The sequence below is a fragment of the Pinus tabuliformis genome, chromosome 8, assembly GCF_031772625.1.
Source record: "Pinus tabuliformis cultivar Carrire ecotype Pingquan chromosome 8, CPIR1, whole genome shotgun sequence".
NCBI classification, from domain to species: domain Eukaryota; kingdom Viridiplantae; phylum Streptophyta; class Pinopsida; order Pinales; family Pinaceae; genus Pinus; species Pinus tabuliformis.
In genome coordinates, this window is record NC_142294.1 from 106,653,894 (window position 1) to 106,662,652 (window position 8,759).

At 35.1% G+C, this 8,759-nt stretch overlaps 1 pseudogene; it reads right to left on the minus strand.

Moving 5' to 3' along the window:
- Positions 1-245: 245 nt before the first annotated feature.
- LOC149234354 (ubiquitin-conjugating enzyme E2 22-like) lies at positions 246-8,274 on the minus strand (annotated as a pseudogene).
- Between the last annotated feature and the right edge of the window lie 485 nt (positions 8,275-8,759).

The following is an 8,759-nucleotide window of genomic DNA, read 5'->3' on the forward strand; positions in this document are numbered from 1 at the left end:
GCATGTTTAGGACCGTGCTCCATTCTAGAATAAATTGAATCCATGAAACAACTCCACAGACCTAGATCCAAGTCAGCTTGTTAAGCACTGGCCAGAAAAAGATTTGTAAAATCACTACAGAAAACCTATGACTACTGTGAAAAACCTATGACCATTGTTAAGATACATTACAGAGCATGGTGTTAGAATATTCATCTATTAATTGAAAAGTACATATCATACAATTCACAATCTACCATGCCCTCCTAAATTGAATCAATCTTTTTCTTATCAATGTGCATTTTGGTAGAAGCTAGATCCTTCTTCTTATGAAGCGTTGATGCACCAACTCCTATAGCTTCTGTTGAAGCAACATTTATGCTTGGATCTTGAATATTATTCTCATATTTGTTGGGCATGGTAGAAGTGGGGTAGGAGAGGTCACAAGGGTATTTTTTAGGCCTTCATTTAAAGCAGTAGACTCTGAAATTGCCACTTTACTCTTCAATTTGGGCTTCAAAGCATGAATGCTTGTATAGAGCCTACAAAATAAACCCATATCAATATATTTTGTTTGTAACATAAGCACATCGTACCTCTTGTAACATAAGCACATCGTACCCATAAATAAGCTAAATTGATAAGTGGATGAACACACAAGAAGAATGTGTCACAGTCCAAGGGTTGGATTCCAATCCTTCTTCAGAGTATTGACACATATCTCTCCATTTCTTGCAATATTAGGGTGGAATATTTTTGTGAAAAAATACCTTGAAATCCAAGCCAATCATTACTATTGAAAGACGACAAAGTTTATTTCTCAGTTTTTACAAGTCATGCATCCCCATTATATACTTGATGATTTAGATAAGCAGTAAGTAGAAAAACAAAAAGAATGTCTTATGGGTAACTAAACTTCTAAAAAAAACATAATATCCATTTAAGAGAATTTAAATTGGATGAAGCATCATTATAAGGATCAACAATTACATTGGGGAGGAGAGTTTGGAAAATCAAGAGTTAGAATCAGCTTCATTCGAAAAAAACCAAATTCATATGGAGTTCCAGCTGCAGGAAAAAGCATCAATGAATGTAAATATAGCTCATGCTCAAAAAATCTAGTAATAACCATGCAAAAAAAATGAATTTAGTTGCTTAAATAAATGCAATATGAAAAAATGATCCAAATCTCAAGCATAAAACATCCAAAATATGTCACATTGTTTTGGATTATTCTTTAGAATGTACCTGATCCTTTAATGTCGGCAACTGCGATTGAAAAATTTGTCATCGTTCACCACCACTTTTATACCTCCATGAGGTGATTCATCAAGACTCTTCAGCTCCTTTGCAATTTCATTTATCACCACGGGTGGGAGGTTCTCGTTTTCAGCCTATAACATAAGATATATATGTATTGATGTATGAAGATCCACTTCAAAATGGAAAACATCACAAAAGTTTATGCCTGACAAAAACCATATTAACTGATCTTGAGCAACTCGAAATATAACAACCTACATGCACTTTTCACCACTGCTTAGGATGTTGGGGTTTTACATTCTATAAGTTGAAGACTAATAAGAAATTTGCACCTTTAATTATAACAAGGTCCAGTAAGAGATGGAAGACCCCAACTATTAACTGATGTAATTTTTTTTACTTTTGAAAGGAAGATGGACTTCCCTACAATAAAAAATAAACAATTTTATGCCAAAAATCTATGCATGAGGAGAAAAAGGGATAGAAGCATTCATAATATGCCAATTTAGTTGTAGGAAAACCTCTACTAGAGATAATTGAGTATCTATAATGAGCTAAAAGGCCCCATCATCCATCAGCAAGGTCATGATTTTTACCATGTCCCACTGATACAATTGCCTAAAATTCAACTTGTAGCAATGGCTGAAAACATCCACTTGATTCAGTAGATGGAACCTCCCTATCTAGCAAGTAAGATGGAATTTCACAAATCTCATTTACGTTGAAGGCTTGAGAATGGCAAGTTCAGTAAGGAATGTGGAAAGAAAAGGAACAAATAACATAGTTAAGGAATAAAAACCACTGGCCATGACAAGATAAAGGGGCCACATATTCATTCTTGTCCATATTGACTAATTGTATTGGGGTGCAAAATATGTACAACAGTAACATAATTCAAAGAATGAGAGTTCAAAGAATATCCCTACAAAGCTTTTGCAAGTTTGGGGGTAGAAAACAATCAAGGTATGCATATGATGCAATGGTGTAGTTTTAGCTACCCACCTAACATATTTTTTCACAAATGTTTCATCTTCAACAAGCAATATAGGAATTGGGCCATCTGTACCATGCTTGGCTTTATAAGAAGCATAAAATTTTCTAATTGCCTCAAAAATGTGCTCGTGTTGCCCTGGGATATACGCTAATGACTTTCTAACTTGCCTTAAAGTCGTAGATATTGAAGGACCATCCAGATTCAAGCTAATAAAGCTGTGTAATCTAGGACCTCCCCATAACTTGATCATCTCATAGAGGGATTTTGTGGATGTACTATACCTTCTCCTTGCTTTTGCATGCGTCAAGTTATGAAACATATCCTTGACAAATTCCCAAACTACTTCTTTACTGTAATAACCCTGATTTTAAAATATACAAATAATTACATCAATTATGTGATTTAAAGTCAACACACAATTAATTAACTATTTAACATAGAATTTCAGAAATATGAGCAGAGACAATTCACCTGTGGTGATGATATTCCTTACTTGTGATTTTAGAGTTGAACGCTACTTGAATCTTGCTAACCACAACAAAGTTTTGGGGACGACTCTCCACTCAACCATAGGCTCAGTTGCACAAAGTCTTTCTACAACTGGCCGCCCCTAAGCCCTCAATCAACGTACTACTGTTAGGGAATCCTTTGTTTTACAACACTTTTCTCCCAAGAGAATGGATGATGGAATCATGTAATGATCTCTCATCTTCCTCACCGTCTATTAAATAGAGCAAACATTGGAAGAGGAACCGCATGCACACACTCCATGTGTCAACATGCAACTTTTATTTCTTTATTTTAAGTTTAACTTAATTTAGTAATTCTCTTAATATAATTCTTTCTTATTTTATTCATTTTTACTTTTTGATAACTTTACTTATTTTTACTATTTTATAGTTCTCTTAATTTAACTCTTTCTTATTTTATTTTACTTTTTGTTAACTTTACTTATTTTTACTAATTTTACAGTTTATTTATATTTATATTTATTTAGAACTCTAATATTGTTATTTATTATTTTATTTATTTATTATTATTATATTTTTTTCATTATTTATTATTTATTTACTATTATTATCTTTTCTTTATTGTTTATCATTTATTTTCTTATATTTTAATATTATATTATATTATTTATTATTTTTATTATTATTAGGAGACATTACATACTCCCCCTCTTTAAGGAACTTCGTCCCGAAGTTAAGTTGAATTATTTAACATTTTATTTATTTAGTTATTTATTACTTCATGTTTTCCCTACACCCTTTGCTAAACTAGTATAACCAACAGGCATTGAAAGTTTTCACAACACCGGGAAATCTCAAGGAATCTCTTTCCTTTTCCCACTTTAGGAACCACGCATAAGCCTCCCCGGTCTGTATCCTAGTCCAAGGCTAGCCCCAAGGCTCGCACTTGACTCAGACCTCATCTGCCCCAAGGCAGGCTTCCGGTATGGTACTCAATGACTTCGAGCATCTCGAAAGGCTGGCCCACTCCTGTTATAGACATTTTTGGGCACTAAAGCCCCAAACATGAAATGTCCATAAACCAAGGGCTCCTAAGTCCCTAAAAGTGTTGTTCTAACCCCTAAAGGAACAAGGTCAACTGATTACAGCTTCTCCCAGAAGTTCTCCATGAAAAACTGCTCAGAATTGGTCAAAATAGGATCATTTCAGCTGCTCCATAGGCAAAGTGCGTTGCATCTCACCTAAACACACTGTGTGGGTGCGTTGCATTTCAAAAAGCCCTTCTATGGGGTGCGATGGGCGAGAAGTGACAAATGGCATTGTCATTCCGCGAGGTGGAGAGGCAATGGAAGCTTCCAGAAACTTCTCCTGTGACACTTGCCTCTCTGAATTCGACCAAGGATGAGTAAGAGATCATCAATCTCCAAGTGGAAGCAAGAACTATCAGAGGGAAGACACTAATCAAATCACAAGCTGACTCATCTCCCTTACAGATATCTATATATGGATCCCTCATCCCAGAGATCCAGAGGCTGGAATTTTGCATATTGTAAGGAATTGCTGTTGGTTTCTTGAGACAACATCAGATTGTTGGGTGATATAAGCTTTGTATGAGGTGAAGAGGGGCTTCCTTGCTGAGAGGATGATGCTGGGTCAGAACAACTGGTTGTAACTCCCCTTGGCTCTTTCTTGTTTATCAATAAAAGCTATTCAAGTTTTCCTCCATACTCTTGTGTCATTCATGTTTGCTGCATTTGTATGGTCAATTTACATCTGATCCTAGATTGTTTATGATTATAGATCCATGTTCTTGTATAGTGCTATGCTACTGTGATCTTACAGATACTCTGTGAAGCTGGGCGTGCAAGGGAACAAGTAGCGAAAGACTATCAAGAGAGAGAGGAATCGAACTAGGAGATTAGCGTAAGACAGAGGTTGGTCTTCTTTGTTCTTCTCTCATCTATACTTCATAAAGGAAAGACGAAAGTAGCTTTGTTTTGTTTGTTTCTAAGGTAGCTATCACACCTTAGTGGGATAAGCAGTTCTGTGTAGACACTTTTCCCTGTAACAACTCCCTCCACAACTACTAAGGCGCACAACCCTAGGCATCGATGTCCTTACACCCCCACCAGACTTCGGCATCCCAATCCAATACTAGGCACCTAGCCTACAATATCAGGCACTTGGCCTCCTCAAGATGGTCCCATAGCCCCTCAAGAGCTATACAAGACAAATGAACCACTGGCATATGTAGTGTTGATTGAGTATGTCCCCAACCCATATGGTGTTACTTATTCTCCCTCGCAGGTATGGGCTCCTACAAGATCATCAAATAAACTGGCCCTCTCGACCCATTTATGGATTTCCTGTCCATCACCACATCTCAACATACATCCAATGCATTAGCTATAACATCATAGTATCCCAGAAAATAATCCACATGGAAGGTCTTGCATGTCATCATGAGAACATAACATCGTTGTTATCACAAAATTATGCATGTCATAAATCTACATACAATTACCACATGCTTCACATCATAATATCCTCCTAAGTTATAACATCAACATTCAACATCAAAGATGTATCATCACATAATAAATGAACCACATGTCAATATACCTCAACATAACATCATAATCCCTATGCATATTATATCCATTATGAGCATACAACAACATTATCATATCAAATTGAACGAATAAGAACCACATGTGCATCATTATCCACATATAATCACATCATGAAACATCATCAATATGAGAATCATCTCAACACTTATCAAATATAGAACAATAATACACTATAAGCATTCTTTTCATGATTCATCAGAAAAATCAATTTCATTTGTTTATGTAAAAAAAAAGAATACCAATGATGAAATAAGATTATTCAACTAGGTTATCTCATCAATACTATTAGTGTCATGTTTTCATCAAGGTACCAATTACCTTTCAATAATCATTTCCACTTCCTTCCACTAGGAAGTTGGCAATTTTCATAGTAGGTATAATCATTTAAGTACATGTTTAGCCTTCAAATAAACCTCATCATCTTGAAAATTAATCCCTAGTCATGTATTCCCCCTTCCCCAAGGAAATTTAGTGAAATTCATCCTTAAGATATTACTAGACGTACAAATTATAATCATCGATATCAAATTAAAATTCCATGATTGTTATACATATTTTGTTTATCCATTCTAGTACCATTCTACTTAGTGACACACAGACACTAGGTCATCCTTGTTTAAGTTTGTTATCGTGCTTAATCAACTTGCATTATGGTTGGTTGATCCCTAGTGATGTATCCATCATTGTGTAATTATCATTGTACATCCTCAAAAGGCTTACTTATCTCATTAGGTTCTCATCTCAATACCACTTGACCTCTCTTCTTTTGTCAATTTATGCATAATTCTTCTTGAAGTCTCATTATAGAATTTCCAACAACATATGTTCGTATGCTTCATGCTCAATGTTTTCTCGTTATTCTACATAGTTTATTTCCTTTTCCATAAGTTTAACAATCATTATCCTTCGAACATTTTCTTAGATTAATCACTTGCCATTTCTACAACTTCCAATCTTAATCCTTTTAAATCATATAAGTCATCAATGTGAATTGTACCAATCATGTTGCTTAACCCACCCATCAATATCCTTAGGAGAACGTGCCAGTAAGAGAGAAAATCCTTCACTTCATCGCATAAGTTGGTCATAGGATTATCACAGTTCAACCTATTACTCCCATGTTATTCACTAGGTATACACCCCAAGGAAGTTTTCTCAGCTTTAATCAACTTCTTCATTCTAAGAATTTCCATATTGTTGTTTTTTAATGGGGAACTTGACTTTACTATCAATGATAGTTGACTGGGTAGGAGATTATTCCTCTCTTGAGAAGGAACACCCTCAAAGTAATACAACCCCATAGATTTTAATTATGAATTCAAACACTATAGCTTAACAGTCCTCTAACTCCATGGTATATAATATTCATCATTCAATCATCTCTAACTATTCAGTCATCATTACTAGGTTTCCTTTTACACAACTCATCCTCATTCGATCTCAACGTTTTAAGTTTGTAGGTTCCCTTTCTAGTCTATGGGAGAACTCCCTATAACAACACAACACACCCATTGATATTGATATTCTTTTCAATCGATGTTCATCCTAAGATCATATCCCTCACAACTTCCATTGATTCCATACGTCATTAATGCAAGATCCTCAACCCACGGACAACACTTTCATTAAAATTGTCAAGCCCACCAATCTTAAGGGGTCAACCTTAATTTACAAAGAACACTATCAATCTTAACAATAAGATATCGTCATAATGTCACCACAACAACAATTCTCTATAGGTAATTCCAAATAGATGTAATATTTTTCTTCTTTGCCAGTAAGCATTTTATGGCCTTTGCATAACAACGGAAACTTGTATAATTCAATCTCAATGATTTACCTTGTAATTTTCCTTGCTTATGTGCCTCACGCACATCCTTGCAAAACCTAAAGACATCCTTCTTTTCTGTCGATTCAAACAACTTTTCCTTTACGGATCTCATTCTAATAGAGAGTGTAGCAACCTTTGTCCTCTCCCACCAAATAGCTCACATTGTTGATCTATGGTTGGCATTTGTAACCCTTGCAACATTCTTCATTTCATTTTGAGTCAAATAGTCCAATATTCTACCTTTTCCTGTATCTTTTTCACTTCTTTTATTGGCACACATTGATTCACGACATAATCACATCCTGAATTCATCACATTCTAGAACCAACTTACAAAATTTTCATGTTAATGAGTCAAATGGGATCCTTGTTTCAGAAGCCCTCTGGCAATGAATATGCCTATATGTACCATCAATACGACATTCAATACCCTCATAACATAGCATGATCTTGGTATGCTCCTCTATGGCCCATAATTTTCCACCGCTTTGATCATCCATTAGGACCTTTGTTTCCAATCTCTCCCCATTTGTATCAATATAAGGATACCAATACCCCCAACATTGTAGTAACAAGGGAGATAATTGAGATATAATAAGATGACAACAAAATAAAAAACAAATAAATTTGAAGTAAGATAAATAAAATAATATACAAATTCATATTCAAGTTTAGTCTAAGCTGTTAATTAACACACTTGAAGTAGAAGGATTTGCACTTGTAGAACCCCTATGTAATACTCATGGTGATAATGGGACCAAGAACCTAGTCAAACTTTGTTGGGACTTATCATTGGTAGGCTTCTTGGGTCTCCCAACATGCCACTTCTCAGCCCAATCTCCTCATATGAACCCTCATTTGTAGTAGTAGTAGTGTGCTTCTTTGATTTCATGTGTTCATTTAGAGAACTGACAATATTACCACTTGTCAGCACTAAAAAAAACCATTTATTGCATCATGTACATTCCACTCTCACCTTTTTCATGTCCTTATAGTCTGCAAGTGCTGACTCCACCACCTTGAACAAATTAGGCTCTTTTGTCTTGTTAAAATAATCTAGAAGTTTGATTGCTTGATCAATATGAAATTTATCTCCAATCATCATTGTCTATTGTACTTCATTATATGAAGGAATTTTACTACCACTTGGCATTGGAAGGCATTGTTGATTGGCCCCTGTTTTCATATGATGGTTTTTGAAGTTGCATGTTGTTCGCGCTGCCAAGGATACATCACCTATTCCATAATCAATGCCACAAATTTCACAATGGATATTTACTTTAGATTCTCCCTTTTCTGAATATACTTTGAGAGTAATTTTCTCATTGACAAACTCTTCCATTAAACTTTTAACTTTTTTTTTCCAAATATGCCAATACACTAGGATCAACAACTATGGCTTGTTCCACTAACAAAGACATAATTTCAACTCTTGGTTGTTTATGCATAGGTCCCTCCACATTCACTTCAATGTTTTCAAATATTAGTATTGTTTCCAATACATTTGAACACTTTGTTTCCACATCAAATGTTCCTGGTTTCCTCTTGATGCCTAAAACTTTGTTGGGACTTATCATTGGTAGGCTTCTT